Source organism: Talpa occidentalis, unplaced genomic scaffold, assembly GCF_014898055.3.
Source record: "Talpa occidentalis isolate TD23 unplaced genomic scaffold, MPIMG_talOcc4v2.1 talOcc4.4, whole genome shotgun sequence".
Lineage (NCBI taxonomy): Eukaryota > Metazoa > Chordata > Mammalia > Eulipotyphla > Talpidae > Talpa > Talpa occidentalis.
The window spans coordinates 4,185,605-4,211,740 of record NW_023604295.1 but is presented as its reverse complement, the minus strand read 5'-3'; the positions used below and the strand labels follow the sequence as shown (position 1 = coordinate 4,211,740).

The 26,136-nt window shown below is 43.9% G+C and overlaps 1 protein-coding gene across 6 annotated transcripts in view; it reads left to right on the top strand.

Annotated features, from left to right (window-relative positions):
• DYRK1A (dual specificity tyrosine phosphorylation regulated kinase 1A) overlaps nucleotides 1-26,136 on the top strand; it is a 122,180-nt gene that overhangs the window by 4,381 nt on the left and 91,663 nt on the right. The window contains exon 1 of one of the 6 annotated variants that reach the window (XM_037524947.2): nucleotides 16,453-17,433. The exons of the other annotated variants lie outside the window; for them this stretch is intronic. The gene's annotated coding sequence lies outside the window, so the exon portion shown is untranslated. Of the gene's footprint in view, nucleotides 1-16,452; nucleotides 17,434-26,136 lie in introns of those variants that run through there. 6 annotated transcript variants of the gene reach the window in all.

Here is a 26,136-nt window from a genome sequence, read left to right as displayed (position 1 = left end):
TTTACCCTTGGTGAGCTGTTTTGAGGTCTACTCCTCCTAGTTGGAATGCTTGTTTAGTTGATTGGGGGCAGTGGGCTTAGTGAACCGGTTTAACATGGAAAGTGGTTTTCAGCATCACCTCTATTTTAAATAACATCCCTGTTCATCAGCTAGCCCCTGGCCTTTCTAAGCACATACAATTACCAATGGCGAATTTATTTCTGAAATTTTATGACCATTTGTAGCGTAGATTGGCGTCTTCGGCACACATGTTGGGGTACTGTGACATCAGTCTAGAACGTACTTGATCCCTGGCTCATGATATCAGTGGAACACTATAAAGTGGAGAGAGGATTGACCTGCTCCCCAGCTTCAGCTGGGGCGGGTCCTGTGAGTGCAGAGGCCCACTCCCGGCAGAGATCTCAGCAGGGCCTGCCGCTCACTGGTGGTGTGACTGCAGGTGCGGTGGATTTGCTGAGCATCAGTTTCTTCATCTGTCAAATGGGGTTGGTGGTATTTCCGTAGGGTTCTTGTGAAGACTGAGGTAAGGCATATACATTTCTTTTTTTTTTTTAAAGATCCATTTATTTATTTATACAAGAGCTGGGGTGCAGGACAGATGTGCGGGAGGGTGAGAGGATTCACCAGAGACAGAGTGGGGAACAGAACAGGCAGACTGATGAAATACGCTGCTGAGGGGAGCAGCGGGCGAGACAGGAGAGGACTGCCGTGTCATGTGGGACCCTTGCAGGCCGGCCGGAATCGAACTGGCCCTGCAGAGGTTGCTGAACCGGCACTGCAGAGGCTGCTGACACCTTCACAGCGCGGCGTTCAACTGCCTGTGCCACCAGGGGAGGCCCCATATACATTTCTTAATGGCCTTTCTCCCCTTCTTCCACCGTATTCATATTCCTCATTCTGGTCTCAGCCTAACTGCTGCCTCTTCAGAGACCTTCCCCAAAGTCCCAGTTTAGGTAAGATAAGAATTCTTACCAGGAATCAGGACACTCTGCTTTATTTTCATAGCCCTGTTGCAAATAACTGTGCTATTACTATGTGCGTATTTGTAATTACTCAGTGCTGCTCTCCTCTTTCCATTGTGCTGTAAGGTCCCTCTGGACAGGAATGATTCTTTCTGGACCCCAGTGCCTGCCACATAGTGCATGTGGACATGTGTGGATGGGCATGGAGCAAGGAGTGAGGCGCCTGCAGCTGAAATGAACCCTGCCAGGCTTTGCAGTCTTGGGCATAGCAGCTGCTGTGGCCTCAGGGTCCTATATGCCAAGTGTGCAGAGCACTGCCGCCCTGCCTAGGATTTGGAGAATGTGAAATGGGTTACTGTAATGAGGTGTTTTGCAAAAGTGTAAATGTCATACAAATATAAGTTGGTACAGTAGCAATAATTTCAGTAGTGGGGACATCTAAGAATATATAGTTTCCATTTTGCTGAATGCTAGAGATTATAAATTTTAACTTCCTATATATATTAGTTGGAACACAAGATTGGACATGTTCTGACTAAACCCAGTGGTTTCTGGGTAGTCTGAGACTGATGTCGTGCCTCCATGCCTAGGGCCCTTGGATACTCCTGTCCTATTGCTCACCTGTGCTGGAGGAGACACCGATTTTTGTGGCGTACAGGCCTGTTCCCACCACATCTGTGGGCTAGGAGAAGGAGTGGGGGGTGGGGCCCTCCAGCCTTCCCCCACAAACCTACGGGCATGACCCTGTTCACTCCCGTGGGCCAGGTCTTTGCCAGGAGCCCTCAGGAGTGCCTGCAGAGGAGGCTGGGCATGAGGGAGGGCGGCTCTTTACCTGCAGATCTGTTTTTTACTGAAAAAGTAGAAAGGGAGAAACTTTACTGATACAAACGTTACCGATATCAACTTTAAAAACTTACTGCTTGAATTAATGTGTTTTATTTTCATATGTGGCCAGTTATCTTTTTAATTGTGGTGTGCAAATTCAAATAGATCATCAGTATCAGTAGTATTTTCATTAAATATGTGTGTAGTCAGACTACAAAACAATGTAGTAAAACTTAGTACGGAGGGAATTTTGGGTCTAACAGCATGTTATTTTACTGACGGTGTTTTTGGATAGAAACAGACGCGATGCTGTGACTATTGTAAGTCAACAGATTTGGAGTGTGAGCTTCTGCGTTTGGTTTTGATAGTCTCTGGACCATGCAATACTAGATGCAGTAGTCGAGCAATACTAGAATGACACTTGCATCTTGTCAGTAAATGTTTGAGTCAGTGAGTTGCAAGGGAGATGGTAGCAGCGGTGTTTAAAAATACATTTATTGCCCGGCATCTTGCTTGTGAATTTCTGTGAGTTTGAAAAAGAGGAAGATCTAGGATTCTTTTGCACTCTGGAGTATTCTTAGGTCTGGAGGACAGACCTGAGAGACCAGCGCTTCTCCAGCGGTCTCCTGGAGAACCTGCCAAGGCCGCGCCTCCCTGGCGCAGAGATGCTTGGCTGCTGCTTGGACTTGCTTGCTTCCCAAGGACCCCAGGTCCTCCTGATTTGCTGGCAATTGCAGCAGTTCACCCTCTCGCTGAAGAGAAGGCAGCGAATGCGATGAGGCTGGGCTTGTCTGTGTGTTCCTGACTCCCAGCTCTTTGCTCTTCTACCTGGGGGGCAAAGGAGGGGGCGGCCTCTGCTCTGGTTTTATAGCACAGCTGGCGTTCGTGCATGTTTTTATGTGAGCTCATGGATAGTGAGTGGTTGGCTCAGCTCGATTGCCCGTTTAGCCTTACAGAAAAGTAGTCTGAGTTGGTCAGGTGAGTATTTGAAGATGAGCAGTTGAAGGATTTAACGGAGGTGTTGCTGGTGTCGATGCTGATGTGGGTAGGCTGGGCAGCTACAGCGTGGGGTGGATGATAAGTCGTACTTACTAGCTCCGATTAGAAGGGACAAAGGTAGGTCTTGTCCCCAATGTGTCACTTTCTTTTCATGTGGCGCTTACAGTTCTCACCAGTGAATTCATTCCTTTAGAGGATGCTGAGAGCCAGGCACCCGGTTTAAAATGGAAATAATCCCAAAGGAGTAGCCTTTTTCTGTCACCAGGTTAACACTTTATTTCTATTTTTAAAGATTTATTTTATTTATGCATACAAGAACTGGGGTCTAGGTCAGTGCTGGGGGAAGAAGTGAGAGGATTCACCAGAGACAGAGCGGGGAACAGAAAAGGCAGACTGACTGAAATACACTGCTGAGGGGAGCAGCGGGTGTGACAGGAGAGGTCTGCTGTGCCATATGGGTAGCCCCTGGCTGCCTGGGGATCGAACTTGTGCTTCAGAGGCTGCGGATAGCTTCACGGTGCTGTGCTTAACCCCTTGCGCCACCAGGGAGGCCCAATTTCTCATTTATTTTTAAAAAGTGTATAGATACAGTGTGTGAGAGAGAGGGTACACAGTTTGTACATTTAAAATCAAAAGCAAATGGGCTTATGCTAATCTGTGTTTTGCAACTCAAGCTTCTTGATCTAGCTTAGCCATAGTTCCATTTCCACTGGTAGTTTCTCTGTTGTTTTTAATGATTGAGAAGTATTCAATTTTATGGAGATACCACAATTTAGTCAGCTTTGCATAACATCACACACACACACATTCATTATTGAGAGATATTTGTGTGGTCAAAGATTGTTTCGTAAAAGTTTTTCAAAATGGCCATGGTCAGAAAATAGAAATTGAGTGTTTTATAATATGACTTCACTTTTTGAATTTCCCTTCAATGGTTCTGTTGTACAGCCAGTTTGAAAGTCAGTAAATCTAGGTAAATTTGCTTTCAGTGTATCGGCATGAAGGAAAAAGTAAAAGACAGATGGGAGAGCCAAGTTTTCTTAATTATCTAGTTTTTTACAGAAACAAGTGACTATTTCTGGATTCAGGCATCAGTGTGCCCAGTTGTTGGGGGCTGGAAAGGGATGAATGAAACTTTGGTGGGAGCTTAAAGACTGGAAGGGGAATGTTTGATGTCACGGGAAAGTTGAGACTATTGTTGATTCTTGAACAATACAGGTTTGAACTGAATGGGGTGCACGTCTAGGTGGATTTATTTCTGTGGGGGGGAGGTTGGACATTCATGATTTAACCAACCTTGGATGTTTGTTGATTGACTCCACCTCTGCAGAGCCTGAGATAGGGAGGGGAGGGCCAGCTTTAAGCAACTTGTATTCAGACTTTGGTGTCTGCAGTGGTGTGTGCCCTAAACCAGTCCCCCTTGGGTTCCCAAGGGATAACTGCAGTTAGGTTTGGGGGAGTCAAAAGTTAACACTGATTTTCAGCCGGAGTTGTCAGCACCCCTAGCCACTAATTGTTCAGGATGTCAACTACCCTTACAGTTGACCCGGAGGAACTGTTGAACAGAAAATAGAATTATTGTAGGTCAAGCCTTCCTTTAGGGACAGGTAGGAATAATTTGTAGCACCATTAAGGATGAACTAAAAAAAAAAAAAAAAAAATGGGGCAGTGGGAGAAGGCAGTGTTAGAAGCTGTGATTCTGGAAAAGGGCTGTGTCATAATTCACACCTAAAAAGTATTGAGTGGCTGAACACAGGAGCATTGTCTTAGTATTTTCTGGAAAAATAAATACACTAATTATTTCACTTGTATCCTTACTGGGAAACCAGTCATCTAAAAAGCACTTATGAGGTGGATAGAATTATTTATTGAGCACCTACTTGTGCCAAACATGGAAGTAGGGCCTGGGAATCAGTGCCGAAACCAAGTCTACACCCTCTGTGCCATTGTGGAAGTTATCGTCTGGTGGGGGAAAGTTCTCTGAAGGACTGAATCTAGAGTAGATATAAGTTTTTCATTAAAAGGAACAAAGTCTATGAAATTGAGTAATTCTTGATGTTGCATTTTGAAGGTCAAGATTGTTGTTTTGAGTTCTCTTGACAGTTAATTTTGAGTTAAAGTTTACTTGGCTATAAATAGGACTCCAGTCCTTAAGACACATACTGTCTGCTGAAAACTTTGCGCTGACTTGATCACTTCCCTTGGAAAGAACAACTGTTGTCACCGTGGCGCTTCACTTGTCTTTACATCGCACACGGTCACTGTGGAGCGACATAGACTTCGATGGTACAAAAGATTGTGTCATAAAAGTCTTTTAAAATGACATTGGTAAGAAAATAGGATCTTATTGAGTATTTTATATCTAATTACACTTTTTGGACTTCCCTGTGATGGTTCTGTAGTGCAGTTCGGAATGTCAGTAAATCTGGGTTAGTGCACCCGGTCTGAAGGCCTACAGTTACTCGGCAGGATTAGAGTCACCGGTGCAGAGGGAAGAACTTGAAGCCGGAGTGTTAGGGTTTGTGGGAGCTCTTGGGGAGGAAAGCTGCTTGCTGAGTAAGACGAGGATGCCGCATCTGAAGGCAGGCTGTGGGTAGCCAGGGACGGTCAAGGAGTGGAGAAAGGTCGGTCAAATGGGCAGCAGTGGAAGGGGGATTTGAGCAAATGGATGGACAAGAATTCTGTCTTTTAAAAAATGGCTCTTGAATGATTTACTGTGACTTCTGGGGTAAAGACCAGGCCAGGGCCTAGCCCCCTGTCCAAGTGATCTGACCCAGCTTGCTTTCTCATCTAACCTATCAGGCCTGTGGAGCCTGGTCTTCACACCTGCTGCTTCCGGGGCCAGCAGGCCTCCCTCCTCTACTAAGTTCACCTCTTTTCCTCCTCCCGTTTTAGCTCAGATGCCACCTTGTCAGGGAATATTAACTATCTCACGTCTCCGTGTACTTTTCCTTCATGAAGGTTATCACAGCGCTTTGTTTTTTAGGGCTGACTTGATGCATGCATGCCCTCCAGGGAGCAGGGCAGTGGGGCTTTGCTCTCTCTCGCAGTCTCAGGGATTGGCCAGTGGTTGGCACACAGCAAGCTACGTAACCCTTTATTGACGAATCAATGGACTACATATTTTGAGCGTTATAATTGGACTCCAGGACCAGAGGGCTACATTGGGGGAATGTCTGAGTTTGGATTAAGAGCCAAATAGGGAATGAGGAGTCTTGAGGAAAAAGAAAAAGGTGGAGCTTTTTAAAGTTTGGAAAACTCTAGTGAGGAAAGAGACAACATCGTGTACTTGTGGATTAACTCAGCACGTGCTCGGGGGACCCACTGCATGGTAGAAGCCAGAAGTGGGGAGGTGGAGGGGGAGGTTCATGCTTCACCCAGAATGTTAGTAGTTCATTGAAATGAGTACAGACCTTGTGGTCTGAGGATTTGGAGCCTCTTTAAATTGTGGGGGAATCAGCTTTGTTGTTAGGATACCTCGTCAGCCTAGTCACAACTACATCCGGAATGTCAGTCCAGCAATTGAAGTAGCAGTCAGGGCCACATTGGAAAAAAGCTCCAGCTTCACTTCGTTTAAAAAGTGACAGAAAAGCAAAGGGGTTTGTCTGGATGCTTTCGGGTTGCTTCAAGTGTGGACGACAGAACAAGAGGGACTAATTGAGGTAAAGATCATTGTCGATGGATTTTCAAAAGAACGAGTCTTGTTGTTAGGAAATTTACTGAAGCTGTTGATCCTGTCAGGTAAATGGGCTTTTAAAAAGCTTAAGTGATTTGTTTCACTACAGTTTTGAAGCCTTTGTCGGTGATTAGTTTCTGTCATAAAAATTTAGAAGAGCACACATCCAGGTGACTCACTGGAAGTCTCCTCTCTGCCTGGGCCCGTGCTGTGCCTTTGGACACAGCAGGGAGTCAGCTGGACAGACCTGGCCCGTAGCCCCTGAACTGGAACTTCCCCTGTAGTCAGAGCTCGAGGAGAGAAAGGTAAAGAAAGGAAGGGGCTGCTAGTGAGGGTGAGCGCTCAGCTCCAGCCCTCCCTCTTCTCCCTTCCCTCTGTTTCCTGAATGTAGTTTTGGTGGCAACATGTTAGGCTACTTGAAGCTACTTGTTGCTTTATCTCTGGTAACTTAGGGCCTGGGGAGAGGGATATCATTTCTAATACCTAGGTACAAGAAAAATGCGGATCTCCAACCTGTTGGTAGATTAAAATAAAAGAGGTGTTCATATAAACCAGTGAATTTCTCTTAAAAAAATAAGCTATGGCCTAATAATGGTGACAGTAACGTATTAATTGCCTGCTAGGGGCCAAACACTGTACATTTTCACTATTAATTATTTTAATATTCTCAGGAACCCTATGAGGTGGTTGGCACTGTGTTTGTTTTGTAAGTTAGAAAACTGAGATGCAGAGAAGAAAATTTGCTTAAGGTTAATCATAGTAGATTCCATATGCTGTCTCCAAATAAAACATCCGGTGAAGTAAAGTGCTCTAAAGTTAAACATTTAAGGAGGAAAAAAAAAAAAAACAGTTTCTGTTACCCATTCATTGCAGTAAAGTCTGGTGTGCTGGGATGGATGCCTGGCGCTCCGTGTTCGTTCAACTTTCGGATAATAAACAAAACCTAACAGTTTTCTATCTACGGGGAGTTATTTACCTTAAAAATCTTGGTGAGAGGTAGAAATCTTCCATTAGGAAAACCAAATGCTCGCTTTCTCTGCATCTTTTGTAGTTAGGGTACAGTCATGTGGTCTGGGGCCTCCACTTTTGCCTATACCTCCCTGACTGCCTGAGAAGCCAGTGATTTCCAGAAGCAGGCACTTCGTAGAATCCCTGTTCCAGTGCAAAGGAGTGGCAGCTGCATGTTTTCCAGAGGTGGCAGTGACAGGTCCAGATGTAGCATTTAGTTCCTGGTGTCAGTGGCATCTCTACAAACTGTAATGACCCAATCTGCGGTTTAAGTTTCGGATGTTCTCTACTATGTGACCTTCCAGCCTTGCCCTCCTCAAGTTTTCTGTGACTTGCGTAATTTGCTTTAATAACTTCTTTCTTACTTTCCACAAAGTCAGAATTTGTTTTGTTTGTAACTGAGGACTTTTACTTAGATGATGCTAATTGAATTGAGGTGATAGACAATGCTAAGGAACACTCCAGGGTCGTGGTGACCTGCATCTAGAGTAGAATTTATTAGTGGGAAGAGTCATAGTATATAGTAAGTGAGATACTAATAAAATAGTCTGTGTATATTGATAACTTTGTTGTACTCGTGCCTGTTCTATTCTAGGCTAGGGTGTGTTCTAAGTGTTGGTGATACAGGAGTGACAAGGTAGACAAGATCCCTGCACTCACAGAGCTTACTGTTGTGTGAAATGTAGAATGAGCAAGAGCAAAGAGCATAATGACAAGAGTGATAAATGCCATAATAGAAATGATGATAGGATACAAGGTAGATAACGATGTGTGTGTGTGTGAAGGAAGTTGTATTTTATGAAACATTTACTTTAAAGTAAGTGGTAGAATGGGCCTCCCCTGGTGGCGCAGCGGTTGAGCCCTGGATGGACTGCGAAGCTGCCTGCAGCCTCTGCAGCGCCAGTTCGATCCCCGGCCACCAGCAAGGGTCCCACATGGCGCGCAGACCTCTCCTGCCGCCTGCTGCTCCGCTCAGCAGTGTATTTCGTCCCTCCGTCCTGTTCCCTGCTCTGGCTCTGGTGAATTCTCTCACCCTCCCGCGCTTCTGACTGTACCCAGTGCTTGTATAAATAAATAAATCTTAAAAAAAACCCCAAAACTGCTAAACTCTTAAAAAATAAAATAAAATAAGTGGTAGAAGTAATGACTTCTGCTTTTGACCATGAGGCAGTAACATTCTGAATTTACCCTCCCATCATAAAAAGCTAGGAAATGACAAAATACACTCGGCAACTATTTCCGATATTAAGGAGTAGAGCAGAGCTATGATTCCTGACACATGGGAAACATGAGGTGAGCCCCATGATGGCCCAGCTTTCTGCTTGAAGGCAGTTGGAGGGCAATGTAGGGAGCAGCGGAGATAGAGCCATGTGCCCTCAGTGAGTGGAGAAAACAAAGACTGTTGTTGGGGAAGCCCAAGATGGTTCTGATTTGAGGAATAGAGCTCTGGAGAGAAGGGAGCTATGCAGAGAAAGAGTTCATAAATCTTAGTGTCTTTTTAAATGTTTGACTACCAATCTGCGGTGCATGTGTAGGGTGCAGTTTCACAGAGGAACAATTTCTGGGGAAGAGGACCACCAGGAAGGTGTAAGCAGGACAATTTCCAGAGCTCTCATGAGGCCGGGGGTTCTTTGAGTACCTTCTTGCCATGGTGAAAAGAGCTTACCAAATGCTGTGTGTTTTTGAGACTCCAGAAGGGGCCAAACCAGCTGTAATGTAAAGGCTATTCTAGATTTAACAGAAAGCAGGTTAAAAACAAGCCTGGAGAAGAACAATCTAGTCTGAAAGTATTGTAATTGCCTGCCATTACAGAATCCAAAACTCTTTAAAGAAATACAGTGTAACCCAACATTCAGCAGTGTAAAATGTCCAGCACTTAATCAAAAATTACTAAATATATAAAGGATTAGGTTGTTGTGACTTAGAATTAGGATGTCAATCAATTGAAACCAACCTAGAGCTGACACGTTAGACTTGCTGGACCAGGACATTAAAGCCGTTAACATCTGCATTCCTTAAGTTCACAAGGTTACAGACATGAATGAGATAGATCCAAATCAAACTTTTTAAAAAATAAGTCATTCTTTTTTTTAATAGCAGTAAAACATTTATTTACATTGCTAATTATGTGCCATTGTATGAATATGCCACGATTTATTATTGATGAACATTTTATTTCCAACTTTTAGCTATGCACATTCTTGTCTCTCTCTTTCAGGATACATATATATGTACATTTTTGTTGGCCTACCTGTCTAGGAATGAAATTTTGGCATCATAAGCAATGCCAAATCAGAACTTTCAGAGATGAAAAGTATGTGTGAGATGAAAAAATTGCACTGCATTGCATTAATGGCAGATTAGATACTACAGAAGAAAAGATTAGTGAACTTGACAAAGAAAAATCTCAGTAACAAAAGAAGTGGCAGAGACAATGGAATTAGCAGACAGTTTGTTAAAATGGTTGCTATAAAATGCTGGGTCAAATTATGGTTAATGCTGGATTTTGCTCGAGAAGAACGATTGTGACTGTTGCCTGAAGCTGCTTCATCGTAGAGTCAAGAGCAGGGAAAATCGGTATTTCAGCAAAGAGTCAGGATTAGCAGAAGAACTTTGCAGTGTAAGAGTGTGTTGTTTCTTAATATATAACAATAGTACCACGTGGAGAAGTTGAAAACAAATGGATGATGTCAGTTTCTGTGGATCAGATATCTGGGCACAACTTAGGGGGTTTTCTGCTTTAGGGTCTCAGAACAGTATAGTCACATGTTGGCTGGGGTTGTGGCCTCATCTGGTACATGACTGGGGGATAGTCCTTCTAAGGTCATACCTAAATTGTTGGTAGAATTCCATTCCTTGTGCACTATGCACCAAAGGCCTCAGTTTCTCGCTGCTGCCTAGTGGCAGGCATCTGTCCTCAGTTCCTTGCTGTGTGGTCATTTTCAACATGGCCACTTTCTCAAAAGCTGTGAAAGGAGAGTCTCCTTGTAACACATACGTACCATCTTGTATATTATAACTGAGGACGTGGAGGTGACATCCCATCATCTTTGTGGTATTTCCTTAGTTAAAAGTGAGTCACAGGTCCTGTCCACACTCAAGGGGAAGGGTCTACCCAAGAGCATACACTGCAGAGGACTGTCTTGGAGTCTCTCTGTCACAGTACTGTGTAGTAGTAAAAGGTACTTTGTGTGGAGCCGGATCTGGAATCTGGCTTTGAATCCTAGTATGTCTGCCTTTTCCCAGCTTTGTGAACGTCTCTGACCCTCAGTTTCCTCATTTATATAATGGGGCTAGCATGTACGTACTATTTATAGCGTTAGCAAGAGCCAGTGAGAGCACATGAAGTGTTGACTTAGGGCTTTGTCCTACTAAATTCCTATTTTTGAGTTCGATTTAGGTATATAGTCAAGGAAGCCTTCCTTGACTCCTGGTTGACTCCCCCTCTCTCTCCCTTCTTACAGGTCATACTTGTTTCATGTGAATTTTATAGTGGTTTTTTTTTTGGGGGGGGGCAGCAGCTTGATCCACTCAGCTGCTTGAGAGAAGGGGTTGCGTCTGTTTTGCTCACTGCAGTGTGCTCAGGACCTATGGTAGAAAGGCCTGGTGCAGAGGAGATGCCACGTGTTTGCTCAGTGAGTGAAGGAATGAGGTTAAAACACATGCTGTTTCTTTGAAGGCATGTTTGTGTTGCCATATGATTTCCAGCTACTGGAACACTGGGGCTAAAAGACACTCCCTCTGTTTCTCAAATAGTGGGGGTCTGGAAGGGGAGACTGAGGCATAATACATATATAAATAAAACTGCTTGTAAAGGTTTGCAGGTGGATGCCAAATAGTGGTTAACAAACTTAACAAAAATTAAGAGACTGAGGATATCAGGACACAGGATTCAGACCAGTCCTAATGGATTGGAAGTGGGAGACACCGTGGGAATCTTCTTTCCTCACAAATACGCTTTGCAAACTACTCTAACAGGGTCTGAAGGCTTTGAGCTTGGGGAGCTTATTAAAGGAAACTATTCCCTACCTGTTTACATGATCATGACAGTATCATGCATGTTCATGACGTTAAAACTCATGCCCTTTCCACAACCTGGTAAGGGGTTATTTTCATTTATTTGATGGTAAAACTTGGGTGTGGAGGTAAAGTCATTTTCCCAACTGTTTGGGAGGATGGGATTCATACCAGACTCAGCCCTCTCTCTTAGTGGTTCCTCTGTATTGCTTCTGTGGAGTAGTTTCTCGCCGATACTAAATTCATTTCATGAGAGCGGGAACCGTGCACATTTTCTGAATCGTGTCTGGAGGCTGGAATCCGTGTGGTGAATGGGAGGTGTCTGGTGTTTGTCCTGGATCTCAGGTCTCCGGCCGAGTTACTGGCACATCTCGCAAGGGATTGGTGGGTGGCAGCTGGTGTAATCCAGCCATTGGAATGCACATCAGAAAGTAATTTTGTGTTTTCACTTTGTGTGATTGAGTAGCGTGAGGTCGCCGAAGAAGGAACACGCAGTCAGATTCTGAATTGTGACCCCCCCTTTCCTAGCGCGCCCGTGACTGTTGCTCAGGCCCCTTGAGTTCCTTTCCCACCTGGTCTTCAGTTAAGTTCTTCCTTCTTTTTAGTGGTCATGATCTCTCTGCGGGTCATGTCTTCCGCCTTTTTTCTTTCTTCCTGTAATAATTTAAGGATTAATTTTTAGTTTTAATATTCACATGAGCAACATTGGCTACTACGGAAAGACTTAAAATGTCAAAAAGTGGTGCCAGTTCTGTCCTTCCCTACTCCTAGTCCTGCTCCCGGCAGCACTCTGCTCAAACTGTCTCACTTCGGGGCCCGTGTGCATAAAAGAGAAGCAGCTGTGTGGGGTCCCACGTCTTTGGGGGACCTCGTTACATCTGCAGCTTGGGTGGCATGTGCTCCGGCTTGCCTCAGTGGTAATCACTTTGACCTCAACTTAGAGCTGTTTCTTCTCAAAATGACACACTTGTTGTGTCAGTTGGGATGGTTTTGGGTGCAAATATTGAGACCCTGACCCAAATTGGCTTCAAATAAGAGATTTTAATTCCTGGTTGGCAGTGCGGAGTTAGGACAGGCTCCTTGCTTTGGTGGCGTAAGAATGGAGTTAGGGCCCTGGTTCTTCCCTCACCTCCTCAGGCGAGTGGGACGTGGCTGCAGTTTCAGGAGCTGATCCAGATACGGCACTGCCCAGAGAAAGCAGGGCGAGTGATTTTACTTGTCGCTGTATATGAGAATGTGGAAACTGCCTCGAAACTCTTTGGCAGCCTTAGCTTCTGGGTTGTATGCCCATTTCTGAAACACTCACTAGGAAGAGAAGTGGGATTATATTTAGACCCATTAGGCCCTCCTGGAACTGGGCGTGCTTTCCCTGAGCACGTGCCCCAGCCGGGTGGGCGTGCAAATGGGTTCCTCACAAAATTAGCTTCTGTGAACAGGAAAAAAGGGAGATGGGAGGCTGCGTAGGGAACCCTGACCCTGTTTTTCTATTTGGCTCAAAATTTAAGACATTATGGCTTAAATTCCTGTCAAGGTAGATGAATATTTAATTTTAAACCGCCTGCCTTACACTTTTTTCTTCCGTTTACCCACTGTAACGATACATTCTTTGATTAAACATAGTCGTTGTTTAATTGTGACTGTCAATCTTACTCACCATGGAACCAAATTGTATACTGTGAGTACGTTTCCTCTCCGTGTGACTTTGGTTTTCCTGGAATTGACAGTTGTCTTGTGTATCTACTTGCTTTGTTTTCTAGGTAGTGACTGAGTTTTCTGTGCCTTCAGAGAGCCTCTCCGTGTAGTTTTCTGCGTAAACACGTTAGAGGCGTATCCTGCCCCTCCCCCCAGCCTTTGGGGCGGGTTCCTGCTCCAGCAGGCTTGACTCTCCTGTTTCCTGCTTCTCTTACTTTTCGTTTTCCTGTTTTTATCAGTACTGAAGAGCATTTCGTTCTGTACTTCCCGAGACAGGGTGCATGGTAGGTTAATTTTTGGGGGCACTGCCTGAGGAGATCGTCAGTGAGCTTTCCTTCCTGATTAGAAGTTTTCACTGGGCACAGAATTGCAGTTTGAGTATAATTTTTACTGAGTACTCTGAATGTATTTCTTCATGTCTTCTAGCTTCATCGAGCATCTATAAATTGTATTCTGGACTCCCTTAGAAAACCCCAAAGTTAGAGAACATAGTGAACCCCTTTGCACCCCTCTCCTGGCGTCAGCACTTCTCACTTGTGGCCACTTAAAAAACAACTGTGTTCCTGTCTCTCCCGCTTTAATTTTTAGAAGCAAATCCAGACATTTAATTTCACTTGCGAATATTGGGTATACATCTAAAAGATGAGGACTACTTTCTGACCTCAGTGCCGTTGTCCATTGTGTCTTCACGCGATGAGTGGTGATGCTGCATATAGTCGCGAATGTCACTCATATTGCCGTGGTGACTGTCGCGCAACTGTCAGGAGCTAAGTAAGGTCCAAAAGGGTCATTGACAGATGTCACTCTCTTGGTTGCCTCTCTGTAGCTTTTTTGTCCCCCTGAATTTTCTTTGCTGAAGAAAGGGTGTCATTTGGTGGTTCCTTCAGCCTGCTCTGGGGATGAAATCCCACGGTGCCATGCCATGGACACACGTGCTGGCCCTGTCATCACTTGGTAATGAGAGGGGTGGTCAGGCGTGTATGGGGGGGTTGGTGGGGACACTACGCCATGGGTACTTCCTCTTTGAGAGGTACCGTGTGTCTCACTGATGTCTGCTGTTAGCAGCTCCTAAGTATTGCATCAACCATTCATTTATTCGTGGATATTGGTTCTTTTTATGCCCTTCCTCTTCTGCCTCTGGGATTTGATCGTGGAGTGTGGCGGCAGCTTGTTCCGTCGTGGTGGGCGCATCCTTCCCTTCTGGGAAATTGTCTCACGCGATATCCTTGATCATTTTTTCTCTTTGGTCTTCTTAAGTGAGGTGCAGTTTTGTGATGTTGCCTGTTGTGTATTTGTTGGCCTTTACCCTTCCTGGTGCCTGTTTTTCAGCTTTCCCTTCTGGAGGGCGTCTTGCCATTCTCTGGCACACACACACCCCCCTCCCCACCCCGTGCACAGGGCCTCTGCCCCGCTTCCAGCACACGCAGTTGCCGGCGGCCTCTGTTCTCTTTCGTTTTTTGGTTCTTCATGACGTTGTCTCAGTTTCCTTTGGATTCTGGTTTTCTGCCTGTCAGGTCTCCGTGTTGGATGCTGGCAGCTTTCCTGTGATGTTGGCCTCCCCTGGGCGGTGCTTATGCTGAGGGGGAACGCCCGAGACAGCTGGGGAGGCTCTTGTGAGGACTGTGGCTGAGGGTCACCGAGCCCTGGGTTTCTTGAGAGGGAGACTTCAGGTTGGGGGGGGGAGGGCGAGGTCCACAGCTTCGTGGGCCGACTCGCTGGCTTCTGCCTCTTCCGTAGTGCTGGTGGTGCCACCGCTAGAACCTCTGGCCATGTCCCTGGGGAACGTGCCTCTGGGGTCTGGGGACAGGGCGGTTTGCGGTCTGGATTTGGGCCGCAGTTTGGGTCTCTTTTTTACTTAACTATTGACCCAGATCAGAAAAGTTGCAGGTATGATGCAGATAGCTGTCGCTCCCAGGCCTTGGGAGAGACAGGGTCTTGTGTAACCTTGGCGGGGCGGTCTTCCCTGCTGGGGCCTGGTCTTGCCCAGCGCCAGTGGGGCCCCTAGGCTGGGAACTTACCTCACTGCCTGACAGCTGTCAGGTCCCGGGACCCTATTCCACAGCAGCCCTTGGGGTGTACTTTGTGAGACGAGGCTGCCATCTGGGATCACTTACTCATTTTATCACGCCTTTTCATCCGTCTTGATCTAGAACATCTCAGTTGTTTGTTACGTGGCATTGATAGTTTTGAGTATTAGGAGCCTGCTCTTTCATCGAGTCTCCTTCGTGGACGTTTGTCTGGTGTTCTTCCTTGAAGCACTTAGGAGTCTCTGTGGGACTGTCATGCAAGTGATGCTGTGCTTTTCTTGTCTTCTGTTAGGTGGTGTAGTACTGGTTTTCTTTTTTGGCTGTAACAAATGGCTACATGTTTTGTGACTTAAAAAAAACCACACATGTAGTATATTACAGTCCTGTAGGTGAGACGTCCAGGGTGGACCTGAACAAATCAAGGCATCAGCAGGGCTGTGTTCTTTGTGGAGGCACGACCAGAGAGTACCTTTTCTTGCCTTTCACAGTTTCTAGAAGCTGCCTGTATCCCTTGGCTCATGGTTCCCTTTGTCCATTTTTAGAACCAGCCATTTTTAGGCTTAGTCCTCCTCCCTCTGTCATCTCTCCCCCCGACTTCACAATTAAGGACCCCTGTGATTACTTGGGCCCAAAAGGGTGATCCAGGATAATCTCTCTCTTAAAGTCAGCCAGTTAGTTTCTTCTGCACCTCCCTTGCCATGTGAAATGACACATTCACAGGCTTCAAGGATGAGGCTGTGGTGATCTTGGGAGCATGTGACTGTGCCTGCTGCTGGCGACGCCTGACTCCACTTTGTCCCATTACTGGTCGTGTCTGCTGTGATCACGTGTTTAGGGTCGTGCCTTCAGCCTGTTTCACTCTAGTTTTCTCCTGTTTGTCATTGGAAAGTACTTTGTGTGGAGGTATTTTGAGACTGTGTATTTACCCCATTAGAGATCAGACTTTTAATTTATTTACTTATTTTGTGTCACTATGGATACCTGGTTTTCTGTTTTATGCAGTGGCTCGTGCTCCATGTCTGGTGCTCCAGTTGTGCCATACCAGTAGACACCCCTTCAAGTTGGCATCTGTGTCCTTTCGGCATCCCTCCCTTTAATTTTTGCACACTTTCCAGACTGATCTTGTACTGTTCTGTCTCTGACTGGGAGGAAGGTAGGGCTCCAGGGCCCCTGTTCTGGAAGGAAGGAATTGGAATTGGCCATTTTTTCCCCAAGGAGCCCTTTTTTTTTTTTACTCTTTACGTTGAATAATTATATACTCAAAGGAAGTTGCAAAAATCATATAAAGTACTGTGTGCCCCCTTCACCTAGCTTCCCCTGGTGGTGAAATTTTATGCAACTTCCCAGTACAATCAGGAGTTGACATGCCTGGGGCCTTTCTGTTATATAGACTACGGATCCTATTCAGTTTTCACTTTCATTAAGCCTTACATGTTATGGGTCTTTGTAAATTCATCCCATGTATAGATTTGTGTATCTATCCCCAGTCAAGATAACAGCTATTCCATAACTTTAAGGACTCTTTTGTAACCGCGCGCTTCCCCACCACCACCACTTTAGTTCATTCTCCCCGTTGTCCTGCTGTCATTTCAGTGTTACGTGAATGAGCTCATACAGGATATAGCCTTTGGAGAGTGATGTTTTTCACTAAGCATAATGCTGTGAGACCATTTGGGCTTGTCTGTATCAGTAATTTCTTTTCATTGCCGAGTAATATTTCATCATGGATATACCACGTTTGTTCTTTAATTCAGCCATTATAGGACATTTGGGTTCTTTCCAGTATTTGTTATTAATGATAAAATAGCTTTGAACATTTGAGTATGTGGTTTTGCTCAAAACGTTACTCTGACATAGAACCACGTCGCTCTCCTTCTGCTACTTCCCCATTCTGGGAAACGTCAGTGTGTGATTTGGATATATATTTTTTTAAATACTAAGAATTTTACCTACCCCTTAATTGAATTTTACATCAAAAAATCTAAAGGCTGAAAATACTATATACTCTGTGGTATTTTGCATCCAAGCACATCTCTCTTATCCTTATGAACAAATCTCTGTTAGGATGGCGTCTGTTCTGGAATTTGGAAACCCATAAGTTTTATATTTGTAAAACCTTTACATGTTCTTCAGCTTGTTGACTTGTGACTTGCCAGGTATGCCTCTGTGCTGCGGGAAAGGAGGTGTTCCTGCCTCTCCTAGGAGTGCCGAAAAGGGAGTCTGGAAGGTAGGGCTCCAGGGCCCCTGTTCTGGGAGGAAGGAGAGTAGGGAGGCTGCTGTTCCTGGGCTTGCTGACTTCTTTCCTGGCTTTGCTCTGTGTACAAGTGACAAAGCTTTTTGAGGGTGGGAGTTACTGAAAGGCAGTAGTGATAGGAGTAGAAAAGGTATTCCCCACGTAAGACCTTCTATGAGAGAATCAGTCCCACATTTTGAATTGAATGCTTTTAGGTCCTTCACAGTAGTAGTAACTTTTCTGTACTTTCTTTATTTTCTATCTAATTTCTCCAGGGTCTGGAGAGTTAAAGGCACTGTAGACCCAGAACCGCCTTCACCTGGAAACACATTGCTTGGCAACAGAGGCTTGGTGTAGATTATTTATTGAATCAAATAAATGAAATTAATCCAAAGGTTACTTGAAAGACTGTATCTTTTTTTTTTTTTTTTTACAATTTTATAACCTATTCTGTAGCGTAATGTGAAGGAAAAGTGAACTGGGAAGTTGGGAGTCCTGGGTCTGCTGTTGTTCTACCTGCCACATTTTTTAACTTCTCTAGACTTCCGTATCCTTGTCTTTAAACTGAGGATTTCATAGACGATTTTTTAGGAGCTCTTCAGGGTCCAAAATTTCATTGACCAGTTTTGTGAACACATGAGAAATGTCCTTAGCCGAAGGGCTGGTGAGAGGGAAGTCGGTCCGGCCATTATGGAGTCGGTAGTGTATTAGGGTACAGCTCAATGGCTGTAACTGAGAGCTGCTGTTCCGTGTCTCCAAGAACATAGACTTCTCTTGAGATGAAGGGCCAGGTGGGTGACTGCCTCAGTTGTCCTCAGAGACACAAATTTCCGACTTATTCCTCCTCCACAGCCCTTCTGAGTAGTCCCTGCCCCAGTTCACAGGATGGTGGAGAGAGAGAAGTCTTCACTCCATGTCTTAGGCCCCTGTGTGGCATATCACACTATTTTTCATATTTGATCCATGAGAACTTTGTCACATGGCTAAGCGGCAGGGGAGGCCGTGTCACCTAGCTGACAGTCGGTGCTGGGTTACCGTTCACATGGAAGGGGTGACGACTGGCTGGCTGCCTCTGCCACAAATAGTATAGATGCAGCTATTTAGTTTTCTTAGTATAATTTGGAGGAAACTTCCTGCTTAATGTTTTTGTTTAGCAAAAACTTATGTTAATATGAGGAGTTGGTTACTTTGTTTTGGGCAAATGATGAGTAAAATGCTAAGTATTGTATTTTAAGGTAACTTTTGAAATGAATCAGTGACATAAAACCAACCAACCTAGATTTTACTGTTACCTCCTTAGTTACGAGTCAGGTAAGAGTTGTTGAATCTCTGCTGCCTCTGGGTTCTTAGAAATCTTTAGGTACACATTCGGTTACAAGCGTGGTCTCTGTCTTCCAGAGGGGTAGCCCACGGCTTACCAGCCCAGCGAAAGGCAGCTCTTTTTAAAATATCATCAGGCTGCTTGGGCTTGAGTTCTTACAAAAGTTCCTCAATTTGGTCAGGTGTCACAGTTGCCTAGGGCCCTTGTTCAAATCCCTCTGGAGGTTCTGTCTCTGAATCTGAATTTTTAACAAGCCCCTAGGGTGAGTCTGATGTAGCTGTCAGTGGTACAGGAACCACCGCTTTAGAGTGTCTCTGCCTCAGTGGCTTCACATGTGATAGTGCAAAATTTTATCATCCTGGCTTCATAGGGGTCAGAGTGTGAATGAGCCCCATTTGAAATTACCTTATAAACTACAAAGTCTCATCAAAAGTATTATAGTGGTATTGTAAGTCAAGTCTGTGCCCAGTGTTAGGCTAACTTGTTTGCATACCCGTCTCAAAAGGTAAGTGCTATTGTATCATCATCCCTTGCAACAGAAAATGCAAGTAGCTGTATGGTTTCACTATCCAGGTTTCACTATCTTGCAAATTGGACAGGGATTCAGAAGAAAGGTTCTGCCCAGCCTAACTGCCAGTGGCAGAACAAGCCAAGTGATTTACATTGTGGTGTTTCACTTGGTGTGTAAGATCCCCCGTGTCAGCTTGACAGCATCAGTTACACACCCAGTCATGTCATCTGTGTGGGAAATCGTGCTTTGCACTTTGGCCAATCTGAATATGGCGTGGCCTGGCCCATAGGAAGCCACATTGTAGTAGAGATGACTTAAGCAATCATAATAAATTATTTGCATTCTTAACATTTTCTTTTTAACAAATGAATCCTGCAACCACAACAAGGCCTTTTCTGAATGGGATGTGCAAGTTGAGAGGAAGACAGGGGTCATGTGAGGTGAAAAGCAGAGTTTGAGATAGGAGTGACTTCCCTTTTTCTTTTGACCCCAGAGGGAACAGCCTCTGTCACGCACTAAGAGGACAAGTCTCTCTTCCCCAGTGTAGCTGCCAGGACCTCATACGCAAGCAAGATGATAGAGAAGCTTTTGAAGTTAAAGACACATACCCTTGCCTGAAGTAAAGGCAAACAGAACTGAATTACATGATGTAAGCCATGTGTTCAGATACTTCATGTATGTGTTTTCACCATTTCACTAGTTCCGTGTGTTGAGAGAGGCGGTATCCTTGAGTGGGATTTTTAAACTAAGAAGCAGTTGGAAAACGTGGAGCCAATCTGACTAGTCTGTAGGCATTCAAATAAGTGGTTTTCCTGGTGAAACAACTTCAGGGGATGTAACAGACTCCTGTTCCCTTTCGGCATGTTAGGTTGACCTCGGTGTTGGCAAGGGCATGCTTGCTGCTAACCCATTAAGATCCGTGACTAGAGAGCATTCTCCAGCTGCAGAGGATGGAAGGGGAAGAGTGGTTTGGAAAGAGTGCAGTGTTTGGTAGTAGGGAGTGTTTATAGGAAATGTAAAGGTTGATTTATTTGACAAATTATGTGACAAATGATAAGGATAAGGTAGTGACCAAAAGGGAAATTCACTTTGTGTCCTCATGTCATTGACAGTATAGGTTTGGCATTTTAACTCGTGCTGCGATAGAATATGTGAGCTTCACTGAGCAGGAGGGTGGTGGGGATTTCACACACTGTCTTACACTGATTCTGTCTTTAGAGCTTGAAGGGAATCACCAGAAAGTAGTAAGGTTACAAATCATTCCAGACAAGATGTCAGTGTAAATTCAGCATTTTCCCACATCATCTGAGAACATAAGTACAGATTGGAACATTTTTCTTAGGTGACATTTGTAGAATGTACATGTTTTAAGATTTGTAATGCTTTTTTTACCTGCTCATTATTAGTTTACTGTGGCCTCTAACAAGTCACCACAAACTTAGAGGCTTAAAACAAGAGAAATGTCTTCTCACAGTTTGGAGGCCACAAAACTGAAATTGGCGCCACTGAGCAGAAATCAAAGCGTCTCAGGGCCAAGGCTGCACTTCCTTAGGAGATCCTAGGGAACAGTCTGTTCCTTCTTCCTTGCTGCTTCTCGCTTCTGATGGCTGCCTGCATTCCATGACTTGTGGCCCTGTCTTCCTGACCTCTCCTCCATGTTCACACGGCCTTCTCATCTGTCTGTCACGTATCCCTCCATCTTGCTGTGAGGTCACTAATGAGCATGTTGGGGGCCTGACCCTTCTTGAGGTCTTTAGCTTACTTGTCATCATTACACCCTGTTTCTGGGTGTGATAATATCGCTAGGTTCCAGAGATTGGAATGTAGATACTTTTTGGATAGAGTGTTGTATGACATCTTTCAGTTTCTACTCCTATAAATTATTTTCAAGAGTAGGAAAGTTACTTGTGAAATAGTGACTTTGAGCTGTATCATAAGATTTATATAATTTAAGATTATATAAGAATTCATAATATGGTTTTCAGTGTTAGCTTGATGATCCAAAATGGGACGCATCTCCCCAAACTTTGCTGCCTTACATGTCACTTACAACAATCGTTTTGAGTTACTTGTCTCTAAGTAATGGGGGTTATTGTTCTTGTAGAACTGGTTCAAACTACCAGTGGTTAATTTTTATCAGGCATTTATTACAAATGAGTCTAAATTTAGGAAAACTATGTAAATTATTAGAACTTAGTTCAGCAATCTAGGAATTTTAATGACCTAGAAGGTGCAGATTGCAGGAGAGTAGTGACAGATAAAACTGTGATTACATGTTTCCAAAGTTGGTTGGTTGAATCAAATTTGAAAATATGTTATAGTTGGATTACATTTATTATGCTGTTCTTTATTTTAGCTAGCTAATTTTTGATTGGTCTTATATTGCTTATTTGTAGTAAGATGTAAGCACACATTAAACATTGTTGTTAAGAAAGTGAAAAGATGTTCACACTTAGAATGGAAGGTGCCAGTGGAAGTTTTTGCATTCATGAGCCACTCATGAATAAACTGTGTGTGTGTGAATTTCAATACCTAGTTCTTGAACCTACTTGTTCTTTGGTCACCCTTTTTTTAAAAAAAGAGTCATTTATGTCTTTAAACATCTTAAAATACGTGTTTTAATGTTTTGGCCTCCTGTTATTTTCTATTTCCTTGTGAAATTTACTTTGTTTATCCACTGAATTTCTCTTTTGATGGAAATTTTCTTGTTGTGTTGTAATTATATATGAGTCTTTCTTCGCAGGAACTTTTGAAGGTGTTCTATATTTTGAGAGAAGTACATTTCTTCGTTCAAATATTCAGTCAGTGCCACTTTACTTCCCATTCTCTGTTCCCCAAGTTTAATAACCATAAACACTCTACTTGTCTCTCCTGCACTTGTTGCCATGTTTAATGTAGTTTCATCAATTTTGCTTTAAGCATGCGTTGTAAATGCCCATTTAAAATTTTTTAAAAACAAACTTTTAAATTACAAAAAGGAAAAGAGTACTCAATTTTGAGAATTTGCCTACTTATTTAATCATTTGTGGCACTCTTCATTCCTTTCTGTAGATTTGCATTTCCATCCAGTATCATTTCCCTTCATTCTGAAGATTTTTTAAAAAATGCTTGTATTTCCCCTTTATGTTTGAAGGTTATTTCCATGGGACATTGGATTCCAGATTGATAGTTCTTGTCATTCAGCACATTAAATGTTGTGTTCCATTGTCTTCTGACTGCTGTTGTTTCTAGTGAGATATCAGCGATAACTACTTATTTTTTTTTCAGTGTCTGTAGTGTCTTTTGCCTCTTTGGCTAGTTTCAAGATTTTTTTTCTCTTTATATTTGGTTGTAAGCTGTTAGTCTATAATGAACCCAGGTGTGGCCGTTTGAGAGATTTTTAGCCATGATTTCTTCAGGTTTTTTTCTGTTGTTGTTTTCTTTGTGTTGTCTTCTGTGATTTCTTCTGCATGTGATAAGAGCATTTGATACTGTTGTTCCTATCTTTAATGGTTTTTCATTTATCTTCGGTCTTTTCCAGCCCTCCTTTAGATTAGAGAATTTTGATTGTTTTCCTGCCATTTTCAGTATATTAAGCAGGTCTATTAAAATTTTTCGTTTATTAAATTTTTCAGTTTTAGAATTTCTTTTTTCTGGGTTGGGGGGGTGATACCAGTTATGATTCTGCCAAAATACTCTATACATACCTTAGATACCTTACTATATTCCTTAAAGTTTTCAAACATTTTCTTCTAAATTTTTTGTGTAGAATAGTTGCTTCAGAGTCTTTATCTGCTAAGTCTAACATCTGACCCATCCTGGGTTGACTCCTTTCTCCCCCTTGACTTATTCTTTGCTTGTTTACTAATTTTTGAATACCATTTTTTTTCTTCTTAAGAGTGTTAATTTTTGTTCTAGAAGGCTGGCTGGTCACTTTGAATTTATATAGGTTTGGTTTTAGATTTATTATGCAAGGTCTATGGAATGCTCAAGGATGTTCTTAGCCCCTATAATATGATGGGACATGACTTCTAAACTGAGTCTTCCTGTGGTCTGGTCAGGGATTGATTTTGGGTATGCCTGGGATTGGTCTGCAGTAGGCTGTACTCTTGGGGTATGGTCCTTAGTCTTGAAGAGGGGGAGAGAATGTTAAGGTGTGTGTTAGGGTTCTCCTGAGAAACAGGCCCAATAGGATGGCGATAAATACATGTGTGTATGTATATGTGTAGGTATGTATTATAAATATTAATTACAAGGAATTGACTCATGCACTTACAGAGACTGAGAAGCCCCAAGATGTGTGGTTGGGAACTGGAAGACCCAGGAAAACTGTAACATAATTCCTGTTGGAGTCTGAGGCCTGAGAACCATATGAGCAGTTGATGGTTTAAGTTCTAAACTGAAAATTAGCAGGCTTGAGACTCAAAAGAGCTTGACTCCATAGAGGGGACAAAGGTGGAAGACCTAGCTAGAGGCAGGTGGAGTTCTGTCTTTGTAGGTGGGATGGTTAGGTTAGCCTTTAAATTCTATTTAGGGCCTCAAGCAAACTGGATGAAGTCCATTCACATTAGGGAGGGCAATCAGCCTGCCAATTCAAATGTTAATCACATCCAGAAGTACCCTCAAAGACACCCAGAATAATGCCTGCCCAAAGTGTCCAGGATCCAGTCAGGTTGACACAGTCAAATAACCTTCACAAACTATTGGTGAGATCTCCCTAATGGGGCCATCGGGACTTCTGGTTCCCCCAGACCTGCTCACTCTGTCATTTCTCTTCTCCGTCTTTTAGCAGGTACTCTTTGCTGACTTTTGGGCCGTCCTTTCCTGTCCATGTGCATTCTGCTCCTCTGGGGTGCCCTACACACTTCTGGTGACCCCTTTCTGCACAACTTTTTTCTCTGCTGCCCGGTCTCTTCCTCAAAGATGCCAGCTGCTTTGGCTGCCTAGAACTCAGATCTTTACCTTCTCATCTTATCTCATCTCAGCAAGACCACCCTGCTCTGCTCTGACTCTAGCTCCCTTTACCTTGTAGACCATTGTCCTCAGAGAATCAGCGCAAAGTCGTAGTCTCAGTGCAAGAGACAATTTTCTTATAAAATACTGGCTGTTCCCTTGATTATATTTCATGACGTGGGCAGGTTTTGAAATAATTTTGTGATGTTGGCAAGATTAGACCAGAGGAGGGTTCTGCACCCCGATGGTTCAAGTATTGAACCCAGCTTCCCAGTTAGTGGAAATCATGGCCAAGGCCCATGCTGTGGTTCCCAGGCCCTGCAGGACCAAGTGACTGCTGGGCTTGCCATTCATGAAACAAGACACCTTTATTCTATTCATTCTCCACCTGTTCTCTTAAAACACTGAGATTCAGGGCCTCCCCGGTGGCGCAGCGGTTGAGCGCTGGGTTGTGAAGCTGCCTGCAGCCTCTGTGGCGCGGGTTCGATCCCCTGCTGCATCCCGGCCACCGGAGGAGGGTCCCACATGGCGCGCAGACCTCTTCTGCCACCCGCTGCTCCCCTCAGCAGTGTACTTCAGTCCTTCTGCCTGCTCTGCTCCCCGCTCTGGCTCTGGTGAATTCTCTCACCCTCCCGCGCTTCTGACTGTACCCAGTGCTTGTATGTATAAGTACAGTGCTTGTATGTATAAATACATAATAAATAAATCTTTAAAAAAAAATGAAACACTGAGATTCAGGGAGCAGTCAGTTCCTTCTGTGTTTGTGTAACTTGCTTCATTGTATAAAGGCATCTTTTCACTCTTTAGTTCTTCATGGTCTTGACTGAATATTCTGAGTACTTCCAGATCCCCACCCACCACCTACTGCTTTCTCAGAAGTTTTTAATTTTTCTGCTGCTTCTCTTTATGAAGATCTAGACATTTTAAGAATTGTGAGCATTAGAAACCTTATAAATGGATTACAAGTTCAGATCTTACCTTTCAGATTCTTGAATAATGATGAGATAATTCCCCACCCTCAGATCTAGTATGGCTCCCCCCATACTCTCCTCCCCACAGCCCCTTGTGTCCAGTGTTAACATGCCTGTCGTGTGGGGCCTCGAGTCCCGAGCTCCGTGATGGCCCGGCGCAGTATGTGTGTGTTGAGAACAGAGTGATGAATTTGAACCTCTCGTTGTGAGTTCTAGGGTATTATTTGTACATATGCAGTTATTTAAAATTATTTTTCAGTTCCAGTGGCTGTAAACAATGACACATCAGAAATGTGTATTGTTGTCGCTCACTTAGCTTTCTTTCCAGTGCTGCCCCCACCCCCCACTTTCTCAGTCCCAATGTCCCAGCCAGAGATGCTGCCCTGAGAGGTTTGCAGGTGGTCTTTCTGGACTTCTTCCTTAGTATTTTCACTTATATATATTAGTATGTTTATGCCATTCTTTTTCCACCTTTTTTTTTTAAAGATTTATTTTATTTATATAAGAACTGGGGTACAGGCCAGATATGCAGGAGGGTGAGAGGATTCATCAGAGGCAGAACAGGCAGACTGAAGAAGTACACTGCTGAGGGGAGTAGCGGGAGAGACAGGAGAGATCTACCCCGCCATGTGGGAATCTCCCTGGCAGGCCTAGAATTGAACCAGCGCCGCAGAGGCTGCGGATAGCTTCACAGCGCTGAGCTCAACCTGCTACATCACCAGGGAGGCCCCATGCTTATGTCGTTATTATACATGTATTATACTCTATCAGTGGAGTCTGAGTGCTCGGTTAAATTTTGGCACTTATTTTTCTTTTATCATTGGTTTGTAAATGATGTATTAACATCAGTGTGTATTTTACTTTCTGATACTCATAAGCAAGGCACAGAACCTAGATCTCAGATCTACATCTGCTCAAGTATTGATTTGAGTTCAGTGAAATCGAAAATCTCTTAGCTCTAT